General features: G+C 43.0%; 1 protein-coding gene across 1 annotated transcript in view; it reads right to left on the bottom strand.

Moving 5' to 3' along the window:
- DDX4 (DEAD-box helicase 4) overlaps positions 1-26,302 on the bottom strand; it is a 110,606-nt gene that overhangs the window by 83,215 nt on the left and 1,089 nt on the right. The window lies entirely within an intron of this gene.

Raw genomic sequence — 26,302 nt, 5'->3', positions numbered from 1 at the left:
AGGTTCTCGGGTCGCTTCTGGCGGTCCTAAGGCCGCGGGGCATATCAGTGGCCCCTTATTTAGACGACATCCTGATACAGGCGTCAAACTTCCAAATTGCCAAGTCTCATACGGACATAGTTCTGGCATTTCTGAGGTCGCATGGGTGGAAAGTGAACGAGGAAAAGAGTTCTCTCTACCCACTCACAAGAGTTTCCTTTCTAGGGACTCTGATAGATTCTATAGAAATGAAAATTTACCTGACGGAGTCCAGGTTATCAAAGCTTCTAAATTCCTGCCGTATTCTTCATTCCATTCCGCGCCCTTCGGTGGCTCAGTGCATGGAAGTAATCGGCTTAATGGTAGCGGCAATGGACATAGTGCCGTTTGCACGCTTACATCTCAGACCGCTGCAACTATGCATGCTCAGTCAGTGGAACGGGGATTACACAGATTTGTCCCCTCTACTAAATCTGGATCAAGAGACCAGGGATTCTCTTCTCTGGTGGCTATCTCGGGTCCATCTGTCGAAAGGTATGACCTTTCGCAGGCCAGATTGGACAATTGTGACGACAGATGCCAGCCTTCTAGGTTGGGGTGCAGTCTGGAACTCCCTGAAGGCTCAGGGATCTTGGACTCAGGAGGAGTCACTCCTTCCAATAAATATTCTGGAATTGAGAGCGATATTCAATGCTCTTCAAGCTTGGCCTCAGTTAGCATCTCTGAGGTTCATCAGATTTCAGTCGGACACGACTGTGGCTTACATCAACCATCAAGGGGGAACAAGAAGTTCCCTAGCGATGTTAGACGTCTCAAAGATAATTCGCTGGGCGGAGATTCACTCTTGCCACCTATAAGCTATCCATATCCCAGGTGTAGAGAACTGGGAGGCAGATTTTCTAAGTCGACAGACTTTTCATCCGGGGGAGTGGGAACTCCACCCGGAGGTGTTTGCACAAGTGATTCATCGCTGGGGCAAACCAGAGCTAGATCTCATGGCGTCTCGACAGAACACCAAGCTTCCTTGTTACGGATCCAGGTCCAGGGACCCCAAGGCGACGCTGATAGATGCTCTAGCAGCGCCCTGGTCTTTCAACCTGGCTTATGTGTTTCCACCGTTTCCTCGACTGATTGCCAAGATCAAGCAGGAGAGAGCATCAGTGATTTTAATAGCGCCTGCGTGGCCACGCAGGACCTGGTATGCAGATCTAGTGGCCACGTCATCCTTTCCACCATGGACTCTGCCTCTGAGACAGGACCTTCTACTTCAGGGTCTTTTCCACCATCCAAATCTAATTTCTCTGAGACTGACTGCATGGAGATTGAACGCCTGATTTTATCAAGGCGTGGCTTCTCCGAGTCAGTCATTGATACCTTAATACAGGCACGAAAGCCTGTCACCAGGAAAATTTATCATAAAATATGGCGTAAATATCTTTATTGGTGTGAATCCAAGGGTTACTCATGGAGTAAAGTCAGGATTCCCAGGATATTATCCTTTCTCCAAGATGGTTTGGAAAAAGGAATGTCAGCTAGTTCCTTAAAGGGACAGATTTCTGCTCTGTCTATTCTTTTGCACAAGCGTCTGGCAGATGTTCCAGACGTTCAGGCATTTTGTCAGGCTTTAGTTAGAATCAAGCCTGTGTTTAGACCCGTTGCTCCGCCATGGAGCTTAAATTTGGTTCTTAAGGTTCTTCAAGGAGTTCCTTTTGAACCTCTTCATTCCATAGATATCAAACTTTTATCTTGGAAAGTTCTTTTCTTGGTAGCTATTTCCTCGGCTCGTAGAGTCTCCGAGTTATCTGCCTTACAATGTGATTCTCCTTATCTGATTTTTTTATACGGATAAGGTAGTCCTGCGTACCAAACCTGGGTTTTTACCTAAGGTGGTATCTAACAAGAATATCAATCAAGAGATTGTTGTTCCATCCTTGTGTCCTAATCCATCTTCAAAGAAGGAACGTCTATTACATAATCTGGACGTGGTTCGTGCTTTAAAGTTTTACTTACAAGCTACTAAACATTTTCGACAAACATCTGCTTTGTTTGTTGTTTACTCTGGTCAGAGGAGAGGTCAAAAGGCTTCGGCAACCTCTCTTCCTTTTTGGCTAAGAAGCATAATCCGCTTAGCCTATGAGACTGCTGGACAGCAGCCTCCTGAAAGGATTACAGCTCATTCCACTAGAGCTGTGGCTTCCACCTGGGCCTTTAAAAATGAGGCGTCTGTTGAACAGATTTGCAAGGCGGAGACTTGGTCTTTGCTTCATACTTTTTCAAAATTCTACAAATGTGATACTTTTGCTTCTTCGGAGGCTATTTTTGGGAGAAAGGTTTTACAGGCAGTGGTACCTTCCGTTTAAGTACCTGCCTTGTCCCTCCCTTCATCCGTGTACTTTAGCTTTGGTATTGGTATCCCACAAGTAATGGATGATCCGTGGACTGGATACACCTTACAAGTGAAAACACAATTTATGCTTACCTGATAAATGTATTTCTCTTGTGGTGTATCCAGTCCACGGCCCGCCCTGTCATTTTAAGGCAGGTAATTTTTAAATTTAAACTACAGTCACCACTGCACCCTATGGTTTCTCCTTTCTCTGCTTGTTTTCGGTCAAATGACTGGATATGGTAGTGAGGGGAGGAGCTATATAACAGCTCTGCTGTCGGTGTCCTCTTGCAACTTCCTGTTGGGAATGAGAATATCCCACAAGTAATGGATGATCCGTGGACTGGATACACCACAAGAGAAATACATTTATCAGGTAAGCATAAATTGTGTTTTTACGTTTATTAGAAGGTGGAAATGCAGACAAAGCCTTCAAAATAGAATCAGAAACAAATTCATTAGAAATTTACAGGTATATCATGTACATTAGAAGTTGAAGGAACTGCAACTGGCAATGTACTATTACTGATGGAAACACTATGTGCAAGTAAAAGTTTATCATGACAACTATTACAAATGACATTTGATGGAATAATTTCTACACTTTTACAACAAATGCACTTAGCTTTGGTAGAACCGATGTCAGGCAGCAATGTTCCAGCAGAAACCTCTGAGGCAGGATCAGATTGAGACATCTTGCTCAATATAAGAGAAAAAAAAAAACCATATAAAGCAAAATTATCTATTTCCTTATATGACAGTTTCAGGAATGGGAAAAAATGCAAAAGCATAGGCCTCTGATAGAGAAAAAAGCAAGAGGCAAACATCAATGGGGTATTGAAATAATGAAAAAAAATTTGGCGCCAAGTATGACGCACAACGCAACGTAAACTTTTTTGGCGGCAAAAATAATCGGAAATGACACACTCGCGTCACTAATGACGCCACCGTGTGAAAGGTCTCTGCGTCACGTATGACGCCGGAAATTACGAAGTTGCGTCATAAACGTCTTTTTCCGCGCCAAAAAAATTTCGCCCCAAGAATGACGCAATAAAGTTTAGCATTTGACGCATCCGCGAGCCTAATACCCGCAATAGCAAGAAGTAGTCAATTGAAAAAAAAGACTAAAACCCCAGGTAAGAAATAAATTTCTTAAAATGTTTAAATTCCCCAAATATGAAACTGACAGTCTGCTGAAGGAAATACATGAACCTGAATCATGGCAAATATAAGTAAAATACATATATTTAGAACTTTATATAAATGCATAAAGTGTCAAACCATAGCTGAGGTGTCTTAAGTAATAAAAAACACTTACCAAAAGACACCCATCCACATATAGCAGATAGCCAAACCAGTACTAAAACAGTTATTAGTAGAGGTAATGGTGAATTGAGAGTATATCGTCGATCTGAAAAGGGAGGTAGGAGATGAATCTCTACGACCGATAACAGAGAACCTATGAAATAGACCCCCGTTAGGGAAATCATCGTATTCAAATAAGTGATACTCCCTTCACGTCCCTCTGACATTCGCTGTACTCTGAGAGGTATTGGGCTTCAACAATGCTGAGAAGCGAATATCAACGTAGAAATCTTAGCACAAACTTACTTCACCACCTCCATAGGAAGCAAAGTTTAAAAAACTAAATTTTGGGTGTGGTGAGGGGTGTATTTATAGGCATTTTGAGGTTTGGGAAACTTTGCCCCTCCTGGTAGGATTGTATATCCCATATGTCACTAGCTCATGGACTCTTGCCAATTACATGAAAAACACATATTTATATAGATATACATTGTTATTGTTGTTCTTATTACATTGTGTTACATTTGTTTTGATTGAGAGCGCCCCCTTGAGGATTGGTGTGCTTCCACACACCATATCTATATATTTTATAAATGCACACACACACATACATTATATATATATATATATATATATATATATATATATATATATATATATATATATATATATATATATATATATATATATAAATAAGCAAATGGAGAGCACTCTCACTTCATCGTCAACTTGACAGGGTGCATGCAAAAGTGAATATCAAATACATGAACAACGGCTTGGACTTGCTGGACTTTTCAAAATAAGCGCCTTTATTGTAAAGGCACTTATTTTGAAAAGTCCAGCGAGTGCAAGCCTTTGTTTATATATATATATATATATATATATATATATATATATATATATATATATATATATATATATATATATATATATATATACACACACATATATATATATATATATATATATATATATACACATATATATATATACATATACACACACACACACATGTACACACACACACACAGTTGTATGCAAAAGTTTAGGCACCCCTGACAATTTCCATGATTTTCATTTATAAATAATTGGGTAATTGGATCAGCAATTTCATTTTGATCTATGAAATAACTGGAAACAGTAATATTTCAGTAGTGAAATGAGGTTTATTGGATTAAAAGAAAATGTGCAATATGCATCAAAACAAAATTAGACAGGTGCATAAATTTGGGCATCCCAACAGAAATATTGCATCAATATTTAGTAGAGCCTCCTTTAGCAGAAATAACAGCCTCTAGATGCTTCCTATAGCCTGTAATGAGTGTCTGGATTCTGGATGAAGGTATTTTGGACCATTCCGCCTTGCAAAACATCCCCATTTCAGTTAAGTTTGATGGTTGCTGAGCATGGACAGCCTGCTTCAAATAACCTCACAGATTTTCAATGATATTCAGGTCTGGGGACTGGGGTGGTCATTCCAGAACGTTGTTCCTCTGCATAAATGCCAGAGTAGATTTTGAGCAGTGTTTTTGGTAGTTGTCTTGTTGAAATATCCAGCCCCGGCGTAACTTCAAATTTGTGACCGATTCCTCAACATTATTCTCAAGTATTTGCTGAATCTTTCCTCATTTTAGCTTACAGAACTATAAGAATCCATTTTTAAAAAATACTTAAAAGTGATAGTCTACACCAGAATTTTTATTATTTAAAAAGATAATCCCCAGTGTTGCATGACCAACATGAAAAATTCCAAAATTCCCCCATCTGTGACTATCTTTCATCACTTATTTCAGTTCTTTTGACAGCCTTGCATTTCTGTCAAATCAGTGCTGACTCAAATAACTTCACTAGAGTGAGCACATTATCTATATGGCAGACATTAACTAGTACTGTCTAGATGTGAAAAACTGTCAAAATGCAATAAGATAAGAGGCAGCCTTCAAGAACATATATACCTGTCTTGGTTTAGCTTTCAACAAAGTATATCAAGAGAACAAAACAAAATTTGATGAAAAAAGTAAATTGGAAAGTTGTTAAAAAAAATGGAATGCCCTATCTGAATAGTTAAAAGTTTAATTTTGACTAGACTCTCATAAAGCGTTCAACTTCCACATTTTAAATTAAAGGGACACTGAACCCAAATGTGTTCTTTTGTGATTCAGATAGAGCATGCAATTTTTTAGCAACTTTCTGATTTACTCCTATCAATTTTTCTTCGTTCTCTTGCTATCTTTATTTGAAAAAGAAGTCATCTAAGCTTTTTTTTTTTTGGTTAGAACTATGGACGGCACTTTTCTATTGGTGGATGAATTTATCCACCAATCAGCAAGAACAACCCAGGTTGTTCACCAAAAATGGGCCGGCATGTAAACTTACATTCTTGCATTATAAATAAAGATACCAAGAGAATGAAGAAAATTTGATAATAGGAGTAAATTAGAAAGTTGCTTAAAAAGTCATGCTTTATCTGAATCACGAAAGAAAAAAATTGGGTTCAGTGTCCCTTTAAGAGTATGAAGCCATGGACGAGAAGAAGAAATCTGAATCAGATCCGCATACCATGTTCTGTGGGGCCATGCTGAGGCTTTCAGAATTATTTGATTCTGGGTATAACCTTTGGACGAGAAACAAATGCAAGGAACGGATAGGCTAGACGCAAGTTCTATGGGCATACTAAGGCATCTATCAACTGCGCCCTTGGATCCAAGGTTCAGGTACAGTACACCGACAGCTTGTGATTCAAATGAGAAACTATCAGATCCACATCCGGCAGACCCCTGGTGTAGAGACAATTCTCCTAGATAAACAGCACGACACCTGAGAAAATCCACTTGCCAGTTCTTCACTCTTGGAATATGAAAAGGGACATTGGTTCGATTTTGCCCAAAACAGAATCTGGGACACATCCTGCTTTGCCAGAAGACTGCAGGTATCCGAACGATTTATATATGCTACGGCTGTGACATTGTCCAAATAAAAACGGACGGACGTTTCCCATCTTGTGCAGAGGCCAGGACTGAAGAGCACGAAGAGTTGCTTGGAACAGAATGTTGATTAACAACCTTGGTTCCAGAGGAGACCAAACTCCTTGCGTGCTTCGAGACCACCAGAGAGTAATCCAACCCAAAAGACTGGCATTTTAGGTGTCAATAGCCAATTAATGTGGAAGATAAGACACCTCAAGAACCAAAGATGTACTTTCAATCCACCATGGGAGAGATTATCTGACTGAGGAATCTAGAACAATCTGCTGATCCAACTGCATTTAATTCCTTGACCATTGCTTCGGCATAGACAGCTAGAGAGGCCGTAAGGCAGGCGGCAAATGGAACTGCATCCGAGGCCGCTACCATAATACCAACTAACTTCATATACTGGTCTACAGTTGGAAGCTGAAGAAAGAAAAAACAGTCTATGATAAATCCCAGAAAGAACAGCCTTGTTCACTAAATATAATGGACTTGTTTGAACATTATCTTTCACCCATGATCCTGTAAAAAGGATAAGAGCTTTATTGTATGGCGCCATCGCTAGAGGAGCCTGAACTAGGATGTCGTCCAGATAAGGGGCAACTGCCAATAATATTCCCAACACCTTTGTGAAGATGCTCAGAGCTGTGGCCAGACCAAAAAGAAGGGCAACAAACAGATGGTGTTTGATGAGGAAGGCAAACCTTAGGAATTCATGAAGATCCTTGTGAATAGGGACATGAAGACATGCATTTTGAAGTCTATCATAGACATGAATTGACCTTGTTGGATTGATGACAAGATTGTGCTAATTGTTTCAACCTTACAAACTTAAGAGTTTATTTAATTCAGGTGAAGAGTCCACAATCCATTTCTCCCTGGAATTGCTCTTTCCTACCACTAGGAGGCGGCAAAGATTTCCAAAACCCAAGAACTCTATAAAACTCATCCCACCTCACCAGTACTTCAGTCTTGAAGTTGCCTCCGCTGGAGGTGGTCAAAGAATGAAGATGTGCATTTGATTCTTCAGAGAGGAGTTCTCAGATCAAGTTGAGGCCTGTTTTTCCTCAGAGTACAAGTTGCTTGCTGGAATTTCTCTGGCGGTACCACGATAGAGTCACAGTCGTCCAGAGTCATCAAAACCTCCCGCAGCAACAAATGGAGGTGTTCAAGTTTAAATCTGAAGGATATGACATCCAAAATCTGTCTGGGGTAAAGCACTCCGAGTCAGATAGTTTCCCGTCGGACAGGATCTCCCTACCCCCCAACTCAGAGCCCTGAGAGGGTACATCGGAGATAGCCATCAAGGCATCAGAAGTCGCAGGGACCACATGAGTTTCTGCCCTGCTACGCTTGCCTTGTAACACTGGCAATTTAGATAACACTTCTGCAAGAGTGGATGACATAACTGCAGCCATGTCCTGCAGGGTGAATGAAGTGGATGCCGTTGAAGAACAAGGCGTCGCTTGGGCGGGTGTTAGGGGTTGCGACGCTTGGGGTGAAAGTTGCAGCATACCCTGAGTCTCATCAGTCTGAGAAATATCTTTAGATAATTTTGAATTAAAAAATATCTGGTCTTTAAACTGTAAAGGCCTCTCAGTAAATGAGGGACAAATAGTAAGAGGGGGTTCCACAGTGGCATCTTAACACAGAGCATGTGACCTCCAATAGATCAGCCATGAAAAGGCAAAATGGTCGTTGTATTCAATTTAAAAAATAACGTTTGAAAAATAATTTTGCAAACGAGTGTACTGTGTCTTTAAATTTTAAAACTCTTAGAATTTTATGGTCTATAAGTCAACTTATGCAATACTAGCAATCACTATAGGGACTTTCCTCCCCTTATAAAAGTACACTAACTTTCTTTTGCCTTTACACCTATGACAAAATAAAACAAAAAAATTACTCCGCTGTTGCGCATACCTGCCTCCACGAGCCAACCAAGGATACCCGGTGACTGCGTGCCTAAGACCGCTTGTCAACTCTGTTGAAATACAACAAGCGGACCTAGGGACACCAGAGCCTCGATGAACACTGCTGGGATCTGGACACCAACTGCGCGATGAAGCGCGCGACGGTAAGCCACGCCCTTCGTGGGTGGTAGTCTAACTTTCAACAAGGAGAACCACATGGCCTGCACCTGTTGTAGTAAAACACGACTCAGGCAGTAAATCGGTACACAAAAAATTACCCCCTTGTCCTTTTGTTACGGTATAAACAAATAAGCCACAACTGACCCCAGCGCACAACACAACAATGTACCCCGCAATGTGACCGGGCTAGTGATTAAAAGCCCGCAACGTCTCACAGCTGAATACAGCGTATATAACACAGGGGGAAAAACGATCATGCACACCATCACACTTGCAGGTTGATTACCCCTTCCTGTTGCAACACAGTATGGCCAGTCTGTTCTGAGCTTGCATTGCATCCCCAGAAAACAGTAAAAAACTGCACATACCTCAATGCTGGTGCAGTCTGCACTGGTCCCACACGAATAAGAGGTCCTTCTTTCATCTCCTCTTGCACATCTGTGGGGACAAATAGGGTCTCAGATAACAGTCGCTAAGACCATCAGTAGGGCAGCAACAGAATGGGAGCCACGGAAATCAGCAGCCTCTATCTCTGTGGATAGGTCTCAATTCCCATCGTTGAAAAGCTTGTAGCTTTGCCCCTGAGTAAAATAGTACTCACTGGTACCATTGTAAAATAATAAACTCTTGATTGAAGAATCAAAATTAACACCTCACTCCTATTACTAACACAGGCAAAGAGAATGACTGGGGTGGGAGGGAAGGGAGGAGCTATATATATATATACAGCTCTGCTGTGGTGCTCTTTGCCTCTTCCTGCTGACCAGGAGGCGTAATCCCATAAGGATGAAATCCGTGGACTCGTCATATCTTGTAAAAGAAAACCTTCACAAGTTACAAATGGGAGGAAATCAAGCTAAAATTAATTGAAGGCAACCTCAGGATCAGATAAAGGTATAATCCCATCTGAGTTTGAGAATTCCCCCTCATATACTACCAAAATATCCTCCTCTTTCCTATACAGGGAGAAAAATTCGGAAGATTGATGAATATATGTCCTTTTGTATGGACAAACAGACAAAGTATGAAATGCAAGGTAACTCCAGGAGGAGTATGAAAGGAAGCACAGGGTACTGCATATGGGCTACAAATTATTAGGGACACATTAGGAGAAATTAATGGCATAATTTGACCATCTCCAATAAACTCCTAAACAGCAAGCGCCTTAGAGAGAGTAATTCAGAAAACAACTCTGTTTGTATAAGCACATTGACAGCAACACAGAACCAAATAAACACTATTAGGACCCCTTGGTTCCTTTTGATTCACCAAGTAGACACTAGTAGAACCCCTTAGTTCCTTCTGATTCACAAGGTAATAGTTAAACACAAAAACCTGTTACATTTTGTAAAGAAAAAAATGTCTTTAAAATATAAAGTCGCATTTTAAAATTTAATGTGCAAAAGAAGTTAACTTGGTATACAATATCTACACCTCAGCCTAATCCTGCTGAGGTGACCATCTCAAAGAAACCAAGTACCTCTCCAACTTTACTTATTTTAGTAAAAGGTAGCTACACATAAAGAGTTGATAGTTTTTTTTATTTAGAAATGGATCCGGTCCCTGAGCCAAGAGTAAACACCGAGCTTGCTTGCCGAACATAATATGGATAGTGCAGACCAAAGACGGTGCCAAACGTAGCTCCGCCCCTCTACGGCGTAATAGCTTCACACTACCAGTCGGCATTTACAGAAAAACATAGTGTGCAGCTCAAAACAAGTTCCGCCCATCGTGGGCGTGTCAAGCATCAACCTCCCGGTCGCCATTATTAGAGAGTGAAAAAAATTAAGCCACCAGCAGATAACTTAACCTCTTGCCAAGCCTGAGGTAAAATAGTGCCACCGCATGATAGAGATTGCAGTCAGTCTCAAACGTCTGGTGGACATATAAGGCCTTACCGATTCTAACAAACAAGTCACCTAACCATTTCAGCCCTAGTGGTCAAGTCCTACTAGCCCCAGTGCCTGCTTCCTGCTTGCTGTCACAGCATCCCCTCTCTTAACAATAGGAGCTATGATCCCACTATGTCAAATAAAGTGCTTTACACCTCTTCTGAGATCCTCTTCCCAGACCCAGAATAAAAAGTCAGCACTTACCTAAAAATCTGCCCGACAGCAGGGCAGCTCAGCAGGTTTAAGAGGTCCTTTCCCTCCCATAGCCCTGTGGAAAATGATAAAGACTGAGTTAAGTGTGCTTAGGCTATCAGGAGAAGGGCAGCATAAATGTATGGGAGGCGCAGTGAGAATTATGTCCCACAAGTTCCCATTGCTCTAAAGACACCAAATGCTCTACTGTAGAGACTGATATGGACTACGGCTACACCCTAGAATAAAGCAGCACTCTCTGGCACTACTTTTAAAATAATAAACTCTTGATTGAAGAATCTAATCTAACACCTCACTTTACCTCTTCCTATCACTAACGTAGGCAAAGAGAATGACTGGAGTGGGAGGGAAGGGAGGAGCTATTTAACAGCTCTACAGTGGTGCTCTTTGCCGCCTCCTGCTGACCAGGTGAATAACCCATTAGTAATTGAGATGATCCGTCGACTCATCGTGTCTTAAAGAAATATAATTTAGGGGGCCGCCCATCGGAGAATACGGGCAGGGGCTGTGGACTCTCCTTATGCAGAAATAAATGAAATTATCTGGTAAGCATAATTTATGTTTTCATTCTTAATATAAGGAGAGTCCACGGCTTCATTCCTTACTGTTGGGAAACTTATAACCAAGCCCTAGAGGACACTGAATGATAACGGGAGAGACAAAAAAAGGCGGACCCTAATCGGAGGGCACTACAGTCTGCAAACCCTTTCTCCCGAAGGCTGCTTCAGCTGAAGCAGAAACATCAAACCTGTAAAATTTGGAAAAAGTGTGTAAGGATGACCAGGTAGTCGCCATACAAATTAGATCCATAGAGGCCTCGTTCTTAAAGGCCAAAAGGAAGCCACTGCTCTAGTAGAATGAGCCGTAATTCTCTGAGGAGGTCTATGTCCCGCTGTCTCATAAGCTAAGCAACGTCTATGGTAGGTTAGAAATATCCTCATGGATATTGAGTCTATTATAGTACCCAGGAATTCTACCCTGGTGTTTGAAATAAGAGAACTCTTCTCTAAGTTTAACTTCCATCCATGTGATCGAAGGGAGAGAAGAGATAACGAATGGTCCTCCGCCAGACGAAAAGATGGTGCTTGAACCAGAATGTCGTCCAAGCAGGGAGCTACTGCCATACTTTTGGTTCTGGCGACGACCAGGGAAGCCCCTAGAACCTTTGTAAAGATTCTTGGAGCAGTAGCTAGACCAAACGGAAGTGCAATGAACTGGAAGTGCTGATCCAGGAAAGCAAACCTTAGGAACTGGAAGTGGCCCCTGTGGATTGGAACGTGAAGGTAGTCATCCTTCAGATCTATGGTGGTCATGAACTGTCCTTCCTCAAGTAGAGGAAGGATGGACCTTAATGTCTCCCCCCTAAACGAGGGGACATTTAGAAACATGTTTAAGCACTTTAGGTCCAGAATCTGGCAGAAAGTTCCCTCCTTCTTTGGGACCACAAACAGGTTCGATTAATATCCCAAACCCTTTCTGCGATAAGCACCGGGACAATGACCCCTGAGGACAGATCCTGCATGCACCCAAGAAACGCTTCCCTCTTTTCTAGTTTTGAAGACAGGCTTGAGAGGAGAAATCTGCCCTTGGGTGGATGAGATTTGAAAAATATCTCTCGTATCCCTGAGCCACGACCTCCAGGACCCACAGATCCTGCATGTCCCTGAACCAAGCGCCTGAAAACAGTGACAGTCTTCCCCTACACGATTTAGCGCAGGGTCATGGGCTGCCCCATCATGCCAACTTGTTCTCGGGCGGGCTTCTTCTTCTGCTTGGATTTATTCCAGGACAGAGCCGGCTTTCAAGTGCTCTTGGTGGAGGCCTGCTGACGTTGGGGCATTTTAGAACAAAAGGAACGAAAATTAGAACTTTGACCCTTAGATTTGTTCTTTTTATCCTGCAGTAGGAAGGTACCCTTGACCCCTGTAACCATGGAGATAATCGAGTCCAGGCCTGGACCAAATAAAACATTTCCCTTAAAGGGGAGGGAAAGTAGTCTAGACTTATAAGTTATGTCTGCAGACCAGGACTTCAGCCAGAGCGCCCGACGGGTCTGTACTGAGAAACCAGATATTTTAGCATTTACGCAAATAATCTGCATGTTTGCATCACAGATAAAAGAATTAGCAATTCTCAAAGCTTTAATCCTTTCTTGGATAACATCAAGGGGACCATCCACCTCGATCAAATCAGCTAAGGAGTCGCACCAGTAGGACACAGCTCCAGCAACCAGGGCAACAGCCGCTGCCGGTTGAAATAAATATCCTGTATGCTGAAACATTTTCCTGAGAAAAGTTTCCATCTTCTTATCCATCGGCTCTCTGAAAGACGAACTATCCTCAAGAGTGATAGTAGAACGCTTGGCCAACGTGTAGATAGTGCCATCCACCTAAGGGACAGAACCCCATAACTCCAGCTGAGAGTACGGAACAAGGAATACATTTTTAAAGGCAGACGAAGGGGAAAAGGAAGATCCAATTCTATCCCATTCGTTCTTAATAATGTTTGCCATCTTTACAGGTACAGGAAAAGTTGTTGGCGCTACCCTGTCCTCGTACAATGTCTAATTTAGGGATCAAAGGTTCATCAGGCAACTTGGCCTCTGGAACCTCTAATGTCGACAGAACCTCCTTTAGAAGAAAACGTAAGTGTTCAATCTTAAATCTAAAGGCTGGCTCCTATGCAGCCTGAGGCAGCAGACTCCGATCCAGAAATCTCACCCTCTGAAGACTAGAAATGTTACCCATCCTGGAATACTTGAGAAAGACAAATCTAATAAATCACTGGATGTCCCCTGGACCGGAGAGCTATGTTTAACCTTTTGCTTGCACCTGGCAGGGCGTGGTAAAGCACTAAGAGCTTCAGACACCGCCGTGTTTAACTGCGCGGTAAAGTCTGATGGTAAAAGGCTCTCTCCAGACGGAGGATCAAGAGTGTTAGAGGAAGCTGCATGTGACAATGGAGATGACTGATGGGTATGCACCTCACAGGATGGCGAGTCATCAGAGGTGGACGGCTCAGTAGTACTAAAGGGGTTAACCTTCTTAGACATAATAACCTTGGTGATGCATATGGAACATAGTTTAGAGGGTGGGCACAACAAGGCTCCACACAATATGGATAGGTATTACTATTCGGGATAGAGGGAGTACCCTCAAGAATATCAGAATCCTCCATAGCTTGACCTAACAGTAGGATACACAATAAAACATAATTTATGTTTACCTGATTAATTCCTTTCTCCTACGGTGTGTGTCCGGTCCACGGCTTCATCCTTACTTGTGGGATATTCTCTTCCCCTATAGGAAGTGGCAAAGAGAACACACAGCAGAGCTGTCCATATAGCTCCCCTTAGGCTCCGCCCCCCCAGTCATTCGACCGACGGTTAGGAGAAAAAGGAGAACCATAGGGTGCAGTGGTGACTGTAGTTTGAAAAAATAAATTTAAACCTGACTAAACGCCAGGGTGGGCCGTGGACCGGACACACCGTAGGAGAAAGGAATTTATCAGGTAAACATAAATTCTGTTTTCTCCTACATTGGTGTGTCCGGTCCACGGCTTCATCCTTACTTGTGGGAACCAATACCAAAGCTTTCGGACACGGATGAAGGGAGGGAACAAGTCAGGTAACCTAAACGGAAGGCACCACTGCTTGTAAAACCTTTCTCCCAAAAATAGCCTCCGAAGAAGCAAAAGTATCGAATTTGTAAAATTTGGTGAATGTATGCAGTGAAGACCAAATCGCTGCCTTACAAATCTGTTCAACAGAAGCCTCATTCTTGAAAGCCCATGTGGAAGCCACAGCTCTGGTGGAATGAGCTGTAATCCGTTCAGGAGGCTACTGTCCAGCAGTCTCATAAGCCAATCTGATGATGCTCTTTAGCCAGAAGGAAAGAGGTAGCAGTCGCTTTTTGACCTCTCCTCTTACCAGAATAGACAACAAACAAGGATGAGGTTTGTCTGAAATCTTTAGTTGCTTGTAAATAGAACTTTAAAGCACGAACCACATCCAGATTGTGTAACAGTCGTTCCTTCTTAGAAACTGGATTAGGACACAGAGAAGGAACAATCATTTCCTGGTTAATATTCTTATTAGAAACAACTTTTGGAAGGAAACCAGGATTGGTACGCAAAACAACCTTATCTGCATGGAACACCAGATAGGGTGAATTACACTGCAAAGCAGACAATTCAGACACTCTTCTAGCAGAAGAAATAGCAACCAAAAACAAAACTTTCCAAGATAGTAACTTAATATCTATGGAATGTAAAAGTTCAAACGGAACCTCCTGAAGAACTGAAAGAACTAAATTTAGGCTCCATGGAGGGGCCACAGGTCTGTAGACAGGCTTGATTCTGACTAAAGCCTGTACAAACGCCTGAACATCTGGCACGGCTGCCAAACGCTTGTGTAACAAAACAGACAGGGCAGATATCTGTCCTTTTAAAGAACTAGCTGATAGACCTTTCTCCAATCCTTCTTGGAGAAAGGATAGTATCCTTGGAATCTTAATCTTACTCAATGAGTAATCCTTGGATTCACACCAGCAAAGATATTTCCGCCATATCTTATGGTAAATCTTCCTGGTGACAGGCTTTCTAGCCTGGATCAGAGTATCTATAACTGATTCCGAAAACCCACGCTTCGCTAGAATCAAGCGTTCAATCTCCAAGCAGTCAGTTGCAGAGAAACTAGGTTTCGATGTTGGAATGGACCTTGAATTAGAAGGTCCTGCCTCAAAGGTAGCTTCCATGGTGGAACCGATGACATATTCACCAGGTCTGCATACCAAGTCCTGCGTGGCCACGCAGGAGCTATCAGAATTACCGAAGCCTTCTCCTGTTTGATCCTGGCTACTAGCCGGGGGAGAAGAGGAAACGGTGGAAAGACATAAGCTAGATTGAACGACCAAGGCGCCACTAAGGCATCTACTAAAGTCGCTTTGGGATCCCTGGACCTGGACCCGTAACGTGGAACTTTGGAGTTCTGACGTGACGCCATCAGATCCAAATCTGGAATGCCCCATAGTTGATATAACTGGGCTAAAACCTCCGGGTGAAGTTCCCACTCCCCCGGATGGAAAGTCCACACCTGGGATGTGAATTGCTGATAGATGGCAGGAGTGATCCTCCGCCCATTTTACGATCTTGGATACCTCCCTCATCGCCAGGGAACTCCTTGTTCCCCCTTGATGATTGATGTACGCTACAGTCGTCATGTTGTCCGACTGAAATCTGATGAATGTGGCCTCCGCTAGTCGAGGCCACGCCTGGAGCGCATTGAATATCGCTCTCAATTCCAAAATGTTTATCGGGAGAAGAGATTCTTCCCGAGACCATAGACCCTGAGCTTTAAGGGACTCCCAGACCGCACCCCAGCCTGAGAGGTTGGCGTCGGTCGTGACAATGATCCACTTCGGTCTGCGGAAACTCATTCCCTGAGACAGGTGATCCTGAGCCAACCACCAGAGGAGTGAGTCTCTGGTTTTCTGGTCCATTTGTATTTGGGGAGACAAATCTGCATAATCCCCATTCCATTGTTTGAGCATGCACAGTTGCAATGGTCTTAAATGAATTCGAGCAAAAGGAACCACGTCCATTGCCGCAACCATTAGTCCTATTACCTCCATGCACTGAGCTATGGAGGGTTCTGGAATGGAGTGAAGAACTCGGCAGGTGTTCAAAAGTTTTAACTTCCTTACCTCCGTCAGAAAAATGTTCATTTCTACCGAGTCTATTATTGTTCCCAGGAAGGGAACCCTTGTGAACGGGGACAGAGAACTCTTTTCTATGTTCACCTTCCACCCGTGAGACCTTAGAAAGGCTAGAACAATGTCCGTATGAGCCTTTGCCTTGTGAAAAGACGACCCTAGTATTAAAATGTCGTCTAGATAAGGTGCTACTGCAATGCTCCTTGGCCTTAGTACTGCTAGAAGGGACCCTAGCACCTTTGTGAAAATTCTGGGAGCAGTGGCCAGTCCGAAAGGAAGAGCCACAAACTGGTAATGCTTGTCCAGAAAGGCGAACCTTAGAAACGGATGGTGATCTTTGTGGATAGGAATATGCAGGTACGCATCCTTTAAGTCCACGGTAGTCATATATTGACCCTCCTGGATCATTGGCAAGATTGTCCGAATGGTTTCCATTTTGAATGATGGAACTCTGAGGAACTTGTTTAGGATTTTTAAATCCAGAATTGGCCTGAAAGTTCCTTCCTTTTTGGGAACTACAAACAGGTTTGAGTAACCCCCCCCCCTTGTTCTGGTATCGGAACGGGGTGTATCACTCCCATCTTTAAAAGGTCTTCTAAGCAATATAAGAATGCCTGTCTCTTTATCTGGTCTAAAGATAAGCGAGACATGTGGAACCTTCCCTTTGGGGGAGAGTCTTTGAATTCTAGAAGGTACCCCTGAGAGACAATTTCTAGTGCCCAGGGGTCCGGAACATCTCTTGCCCAAGCCTGAGCAAAGAGAGAAAGTCTGCCCCCTACTAGATCCGGTCCCGGATCGGGGGCTAATCTTTCATGCTGTCTTGGGAGCAGCAGCAGGCTTCTTGGCCTGTTTACCTTTGTTCCAGCCTTGCAATGGTTTCCATGCTGGTTTGGGCTGGGATGCGTTACCCTCTTGCTTAGTGGCTGAAGAGGTAGCAGCTGGTCCGTTCCTGAAATTGCGAAAGGAACGAAAATTAGACTTGTTTTTAGCTTTGAAAGGCCTATCTTGTGGGAGGGCATGGCCCTTTCCCCAGTGATATCTGAAATAATTTCTTTCAACTCTGGCCCGAATAGGGTCTTACCCTTGAAAGGAATGTTAAGCAATTTTGTTTTGGTCGACACATCCGCCGACCAAGATTTTAGCCAAAGCGCTCTGAGGGCCATGATTGCAAAACTTGAATTTTTCGCCACCAATTTAGCTAACTGAAAAGCGGCATCTGTAATGAAGGCATTAGCCAACTTCAGAGCGTGAATTCTGTCCATGACTTCATCATAAGAAGTCTCCTTCTGGAGCGAGTTTTCTAATTCCTCAAACCAAAAAGACGCTGCCGTGGTTACAGGAATAATGCAAGAAATTGGTTGAAGAAGAAAACCTTGTTGAACAAAAATTTTCTTAAGCAAACCTTCTAATTTTTTATCCATAAGATCTTTGAAAGCGCAACTATCTTCTATTGGTATAGTCGTGCGTTTAGCTGCTCCCTCTACCTTAGGGACCGTCTGCCACGGGTCCTTTCTGGGGTCAACAATGGGGAACATTTTCTTAAATATAGGGGGGGGGGGAAACAAAAGGTACACCTGGTCTCTCCCATTCCCTAGTCACTATATCCGCCACCCTCTTGGGTATCGGAAACGCATCAGTGTGTACTGGGACCTCTAAGAATTTGTCCATTTTACACAATTTTTTCTGGAACCATCAAAGGTTCACAATCATCAAGTGTAGCTAGGACCTCCTTAAGTAGAGCGCGGAGGTGTTCAAGCTTAAATTTAAATGCTATGGTATCAGGCTCTGCCTGCTGAGAAACTTTTCCTGTGTCAGAAATTTCTCCCTCAGACAGGCCCTCCCTCACCGCCAAATCAGATTGATGTGAGGGCACTACAGATAAATTATCCTCTGCTTGCTCATTCTCTGTATTTAAAACTGAGCAATCACGCTTCCTAGTAAAGGCAGGCAGTTTAGATAAAAATGCTGAAAGAGAGTTATCCATTACTGTCGCTGTTGCATGGTAATCATCATTGGTGCGCTAGATGTACTGGGCAACGCTGGCGCAGGCATAGCTGGTATTGACACAGAAGGAGAGGATAGCGAGCTATCTTCATTACCTTCAGCTAAAGAATCATCTTGGGCTATATCTTTAAGTGTGATTGAATGGTCGTTAAGCTGCTTGGACGCTATGGCACACTTCACACATAAATTTAATGGGGGAACCACCTTGGACTTTGAGCATACAGAACATAGGCTATCTGAAGGATCAGGCATGTTTGACAGACATTAACAGAACTTCAATGCAATAGAAATTAAAAAACGTTACTGTCTCTTTAAATAATAAAAGTGCACACTTTATTACTGAAACATCAAAAAACCATTAAATACACATCCGATTTTAATGAAATTTTCACCACAGTGTCTTAATGCTTTGAAAAGATGGCACACACATTTTCAGACCAATTAACCCCTCAGTGCCCAAACCGGAGCTAATAACAGTTATTAACCGGTTAACACAGTACAGTCCCCTGCCACAGCTTTCACTGTAGCCTTTACCTTCCTTAGGGATAAATTTGGTAGCAAATAAACCTGTCTGGAGTCCTTTTATGAGCCTCTGGACTCCCCACGTGAAGCTGCATGAACTGCCTAGTCAAAAAATGCTGTGCAATTGAGGCGCGAAAATGAGGCTTCCTTCCTCTTCATTCCAGAGTGGAGGGGCCTTTCTGACTAGAATAGGTGTCTAACCAAGTGCCATGCGCAAATTAAACCCCAAAAGTGTTTTAAGTATGAAAAAAACACCTTATTTATAGCCAAAAATGTGCTAAAAAGCAATCGATTAAGCCCACAATTAGTGTCAACCAGCATAGAGCCCTTAATATAAGCCATCTATTTATACTGAGTGTAAGAAAAATGGCTTACCTATCCCAGAGGGATTTTCTGACAGTCTTCTAGCATTACATGGTCTTGTTAGAAAAATGACTGATCATACCTGAAGCAGATAAGCCTGCAAACTGTTCCCCCCAACTGATGTTCTCTGGTTTCAACAGTCCTGCGTGGGAACAGCAATGGATTTTAGTTACTGGTGCTAAAATCATATTCCTCTTAGCAGAAATCTTCATCACTTTCTGCTGCAGAGTAAATAGTACAAGCCGGCACTATTTTAAAATAAACTCTTGATAGAAGAAATAAAAACTACAACTAACCACCACATACTCTTCACCACCTCCGTGGAGGTGCTACTAGTTAGAGCGGCAAAGAGAATGACTGGGGGGGGGGGCGGAGCCTGAGGGGAGCTATATGGACAGCTCTGCTGTGTGTTCTCTTTGCCACTTCCTGTAGGGGAAGAGAATATCCCACAAGTAAGGATGAAGCCGTGGACCGGACACACCAATGTAGGAGAAATGAACTTTTTATTTCTCACAAAATGGCACCTTTATACTCCCAATGACAGGGGCACTCACCACCTCCTAGACCCAGGCAACCAGGAAAAGAAGCGACCTCTCAGACAGCTAGCTCGATCAGGAAAGAGAAAATGAAAGTGTGACCATACTCTGTCATGTGGTGCGCAAAGAAGGACTGCCCCTGCTATAAGAAAAAGGGTGCCAAGCTACAAGCTGCGCAGCATTCAAAGTGAAAGTAAAAATCTGTATGTTCTGTTACCACAAAACAGTTTATGAGCCCAAAAAAACAAAATTTATGCTTACCTGATAAATTCCTTTCTTCTGTTGTGTGATCAGTCCACGGGTCATCATTACTTCTGGGATATAACTCCTCCCCAACAGGAAATGCAAGAGGATTCACCCAGCAGAGCTGCATATAGCTCCTCCCCTCTACGTCAGTCCCAGTCATTCGACCAAGAATCAACGAGAAAGGAGTAACCAAGGGTGAAGTGGTGACTGGAGTATAATTTAAAAAATATTTACCTGCCTTAAAAACAGGGCGGGCCGTGGACTGATCACACAACAGAAGAAAGGAATTTATCAGGTAAGCATAAATTTTGTTTTCTTCTGTTATGTGTGATCAGTCCACGGGTCATCATTACTTCTGGGATACCAATACCAAAGCAAAAGTACACGGATGACGGGAGGGATAGGCAGGCTCATTATACAGAAGGAACCACTGCCTGAAGAACCTTTCTCCCAAAAATAGCCTCCGAAGAAGCAAAAGTGTCAAATTTGTAAAATTTGGAAAAAGTATGAAGCGAAGACCAAGTTGCAGCCTTGCAAATCTGTTCAACAGAGGCCTCATTCTTAAAGGCCCAAGTGGAAGCCACAGCTCTAGTGGAGTGAGCTGTAATTCTTTCAGGAGGCTGCTGTCCAGCAGTCTCATAGGCTAAACGTATTATGCTACGAAGCCAAAAAGAGAGAGAGGTAGCAGAAGCTTTTTGACCTCTCCTCTGTCCAGAATAAACGACAAACAGGGAAGAAGTTTGACGAAAATCTTTAGTTGCCTGCAAGTAGAACTTGAGGGCACGAACTACATCCAGATTGTGTAGAAGACGTTCCTTCTTTGAAGAAGGATTTGGACACAAGGATGGAACAACAATCTCTTGATTGATATTCCTGTTAGTGACTACCTTAGGTAAGAACCCAGGTTTAGTACGCAGAACTACCTTGTCTGAGTGAAAAATCAGATAAGGAGAATCACAATGTAATGCTGATAACTCAGAGACTCTTCGAGCCGAGGAAATAGCCATTAAAAACAGAACTTTCCAAGATAACAATTTTATATCAATGGAATGAAGGGGTTCAAACGGAACACCCTGTAAAACGGTAAGAACTAAGTTTAAACTCCATGGTGGAGCAACAGCTTTAAACACAGGCTTGATCCTAGCTAAAGCCTGACAAAAGGCCTGGACGTCTGGATTTTCTGACAGACGCCTGTGTAACAAGATGGACAGAGCTGAAATCTGTCCCTTTAATGAACTAGTCGATAAACCCTTTTCTAAGCCTTCTTGTAGAAAGGACAATATCCTAGGGATCCTAACCTTACTCCAGGAGTAACGTTTGGATTCGCACCAGTATAGGTATTTACGCCATATTTTATGGTAAATCTTTCTGGTAACAGGCTTCCTAGCCTGTATCAGGGTATCAATAACCGACTCAGAAAAACCACGTTTTGATAAAATCAAGCGTTCAATTTCCAAGCAGTCAGCTTCAGAGAAGTTAGATTTTGATGTTTGAACGGACCCTGTATCAGAAGGTCCTGTCTTAGAGGTAGAGACCAAGGCGGACAGGATGACATGCCCACTAGATCTGCATACCAAGTCCTGCGTGGCCATGCAGGTGCTATTAGGATCACTGATGCTCTCTCCTGTTTGATTTTGGCAATCAATCGAGGAAGCAGCGGAAAGGGTGGAAACACATAAGCCATCCCGAAGTTCCAAGGTGCTGTCAAAGCATCTATCAGAACCGCTCCCGGATCCCTGGATCTGGACCCGTAGTGAGGAAGTTTGGCGTTCTGGCGAGACGCCATGAGATCTATCTCTGGTCTGCCCCAACGTCGAAGTATTTGGGCAAAGACCTCCGGATGAAGTTCCCACTCCCCCGGATGAAAAGTCTGGCGACTCAAGAAATCCGCCTCCCAGTTCTCCACTCCCGGGATGTGGATTGCTGACAGGTGGCAAGAGTGAGACTCTGCCCAGCGAATTATCTTTGATACTTCCATCATTGCTAGGGCGCTTCTTGTCCCCCCCTGATGGTTGATGTAAGCTACAGTCGTGATATTGTCCGACTGAAACCTGATGAACCCCCGAGTTGTTAATTGGGGCCAAGCCAGAAGAGCATTGAGAACTGCTCTCAATTCCAGAATGTTTATTGGAAGGAGACTCTCCTCCTGATTCCATAATCCCTGAGCCTTCAGAGAATTCCAGACAGCGCCCCAACCTAGTAGGCTGGCGTCTGTAGTTACAATTGTCCAGTCTGGCCTGCTGAATGGCATCCCCCTGGACAGGTGTGGCCGATGAAGCCACCATAGAAGAGAATTTCTGGTCTCTTGATTCAGATTCAGAGTAGGGGACAAATCTGAGTAATCCCCATTCCACTGACTTAGCATGCATAATTGTAGCGGTCTGAGGTGTAGGCGTGCAAAAGGTACTATGTCCATTGCCGCTACCATTAAGCCGATCACCTCCATGCATTGAGCTACTGACGGGTGTTGAATAGAATGAAGGACACGGCATGCATTTTGAAGCTTTGTTAACCTGTCTTCTGTCAGGTAAATCTTCATTTCTACAGAATCTATAAGAGTCCCCAAGAATGGAACTCTTGTGAGAGGAAAAAGAGAACTCTTCTTTTCGTTCACTTTCCATCCATGCGACCTTAGAAATGCCAGAACTAACTCTGTATGAGACTTGGCAGTTTGAAAGCTTGAAGCTTGTATTAGAATGTCGTCTAGGTACGGAGCTACCGAAATCCCTCGTGGTCTTAGTACCGCCAGAAGGGTACCTAGAATCTTTGTGAAGATTCTTGGGGCCGTAGCCAATCCGAATGGAAGAGCTACAAACTGGTAGTGCCTGTCTAGGAAGGCAAACCGTAGATACCGGTGATGATCTTTGTGGATCGGTATGTGAAGGTAAGCATCTTTTAAATCCACTGTGGTCATGTACTGACCCTTTTGGATCATGGGCAAGATTGTCCGAATAGTTTCCATTTTGAACGATGGAACTCTTAGGAATTTGTTTAGAATCTTTAAATCTAAGATTGGCCTGAAAGTTCCCTCTTTTTTGGGAACCACAAACAGGTTTGAGTAGAACCCTTGTCCTTGTTCCGACCGCGGAACCGGATGGATCACTCCCATTAATAACAGATCTTGTACACAGCGTAGAAACGCTTCTTTCTTTATCTGGTTTGTTGACAACCTTGACAGATGAAATCTCCCTCTTGGGGGAGATAATTTGAAGTCTAGAAGGTATCCCTGAGATATGATCTCTAGCGCCCAGGGATCCTGAACATCTCTTGCCCAGGACTGGGCGAAGAGAGAAAGTCTGCCCCCCACTAGATCCGGTCCCGGATCGGGGGCTCTCGGTTCATGCTGTCTTTGGGGCAGCAGCAGGTTTCCTGGCCTGTTTGCCCTTGTTCCAGGACTGGTTAGGCTTCCATCCTTGCCTGTAACGAGCAACAGCTCCTTCCTGTTTTGGTGCAGTGGAGGTTGATGCTGCTCCTGTTTTGAAATTCCGAAAGGGACGAAAATTAGACTGTCTAGCCTTAGCTTTGGCTTTGTCTTGAGGTAGGGCGTGGCCCTTACCTCCTGTAATGTCAGCGATAATTTCTTTCAAACCGGGCCCAAATAAAGACTGCCCCTTGAAAGGTATATTAAGTAATTTGGACTTAGAAGTAACATCAGCTGACCAGGATTTTAGCCACAGCGCCCTACGTGCCTGTATGGCGAATCCTGAGTTCTTAGCCGTAAGTTTGGTTAAATGTACTACGGCCTCCGAAATGAATGAATTAGCTAGTTTAAGGACTCTAAGCCTGTCCATAATGTCGTCTAGCGTAGATGAACTAAGGTTCTCTTCCAGAGACTCAATCCAAAATGCTGCCGCAGCCGTAATCGGCGCGATACATGCAAGGGGTTGCAATATAAAACCTTGTTGAACAAACATTTTCTTAAGGTAACCCTCTAATTTTTTATCCATTGGATCTGAAAAAGCACAGCTATCCTCCACCGGGATAGTGGTACGCTTAGCTAAAGTAGAAACTGCTCCCTCCACCTTAGGGACCGTTTGCCATAAGTCCCGAGTGGTGGCGTCTATTGGAAACATCTTTCTAAATATTGGAGGGGGTGAGAACGGCACACCGGGTCTATCCCACTCCTTAGTAACAATTTCAGTTAATCTCTTAGGTATAGGAAAAACGTCAGTACTCGCCGGTACCGCAAAGTATTTATCCAACCTACACAGTTTCTCTGGTATTGCAACGGTGTTACAATCATTAAGAGCTGCTAAGACCTCCCCTAATAATACACGGAGGTTCTCCAATTTAAATTTAAAATTTGAAATATCTGAATCCAATCTGTTTGGATCAGAACCGTCCCCCACAGAATGAAGCTCTCCGTCCTCATGCTCTGCAAGCTGTGACGCAGTATCAGACATGGCCCTAGTATTGTCAGCGCACTCTGTTCTCGCCCCAGAGTGATCACGCTTGCCTCTTAGTTCTGGTAATTTAGACAAAACTTCAGTCATAACAGCAGCCATATCATGTAATGTTATCTGTAATGGCCGCCCAGATGTACTAGGCGCCATAATATCACGCACCTCCCGGGCGGGAGATGCAGGTACTGCCGCGTGAGGCGAGTTAGTCGGCATAACTCTCCCCTCGCAGTTTGGTGAAACTTGTTCACATTGTACAGATTGACTTTTATTTAAAGTAGCATCAATACAGTTAGTACATAAATTTCTATTGGGCTCCACCTTGGCATTAGAACAAATGACACAGATATCTTCCTCTGAGTCAGACATGTTTAACACACTAGCAATAACTTGCAACCTGGTTATAATCTTTTTTTAGCAAAAACGTACTGTGCCTCAAAGAGGTACTTAAACGATTAAATGACAGTTGAGATAATGAACTGAAAAACAGTTATAGCATCAACTTTTAAAATAACACAACTTTTAGCAAAGGTTTGTTCCCATTAGTAAATAACAATAACTAAATTGACATAAAATTACAGAGTAACGTTTTTATTCACAGTCATATAAAATTCTCACAGCTCTGCTGAGAGAATGTACCTCCCTTCAAAGAAGTTTGAAGACCCCTGAGATCTGTCAGAGATGAACCGGATCATGCAGGAAATATAATAATAGCTGACTGGAAATTTTTGATGCGTAGCAAAGAGCGCCAAAAACGGCCCCTCCCTCTCACACACAGCAGTGAAGAGAAACGAAACTGTCACAATTTAAAGCAAACTGCCAAGTGGAAAATAATGCCCAAACATTTATTCACTCAGTACCTCAGCAATGTAAACGATTCTACATTCCAGCAAAAACGTTTAACATGATAAATACTTATTAAAAGGATTAGTAACCTTTAACAGAGTAGTTCCGGTGAAATACCATTCCCAGAATACTGAAGTGTATACATACATGTCATTATAACGGTATAGCAGGATTTTCTCATCAATTCCATTCAGAAATAAAAACTGCTACATACCTCAATGCAGATTCATCTGCCCGCTGTCCCCTGATCTGAAGCTTTTACCTCCCTCAGATGGCCGAGAACAGCAATATGATCTTAACTACTCCGGTTAAAATCATAGTAAAAAACTCTGGTAGATTCTTCCTCAAAGTCTGCCAGAGAAGTAATAACACGCTCCGGTGCTATTGTAAAATAACAAACTTTTGATTGAAGTCATAAAAACTAAGTATAATCACCATAGTCCTCTCACACATCCTATCTAGTCGTTGGGTGCAAGAGAATGACTGGGACTGACGTAGAGGGGAGGAGCTATATGCAGCTCTGCTGGGTGAATCCTCTTGCATTTCCTGTTGGGGAGGAGTTATATCCCAGAAGTAATGATGACCCGTGGACTGATCACACATAACAGAAGAAATTAATTCTCGCACATAAAGCAGCATAAAATCAAAGTAACACATTTGATTAATCCCCACTGTTCAATAACCTCTCTCAGGAGATATCAACCCATGATTCTATAAAGAAAAAAGGAGTCACACTGTGGCCCTGTCTTCAGAAATTTCAACATATGTAAAATTTAAACGATCTTACCAGAATCCGTGCTGTGGAACAGAAACACAGCCTCTCAAGTGTGAAAGTCT

Source organism: Bombina bombina, chromosome 2, assembly GCF_027579735.1.
Source record: "Bombina bombina isolate aBomBom1 chromosome 2, aBomBom1.pri, whole genome shotgun sequence".
In the NCBI taxonomy this organism is placed as follows: Eukaryota; Metazoa; Chordata; class Amphibia; order Anura; family Bombinatoridae; genus Bombina; species Bombina bombina.
Note: the sequence above shows the minus strand (reverse complement) of the source record. Positions and strands in the feature narration are given on the sequence as shown.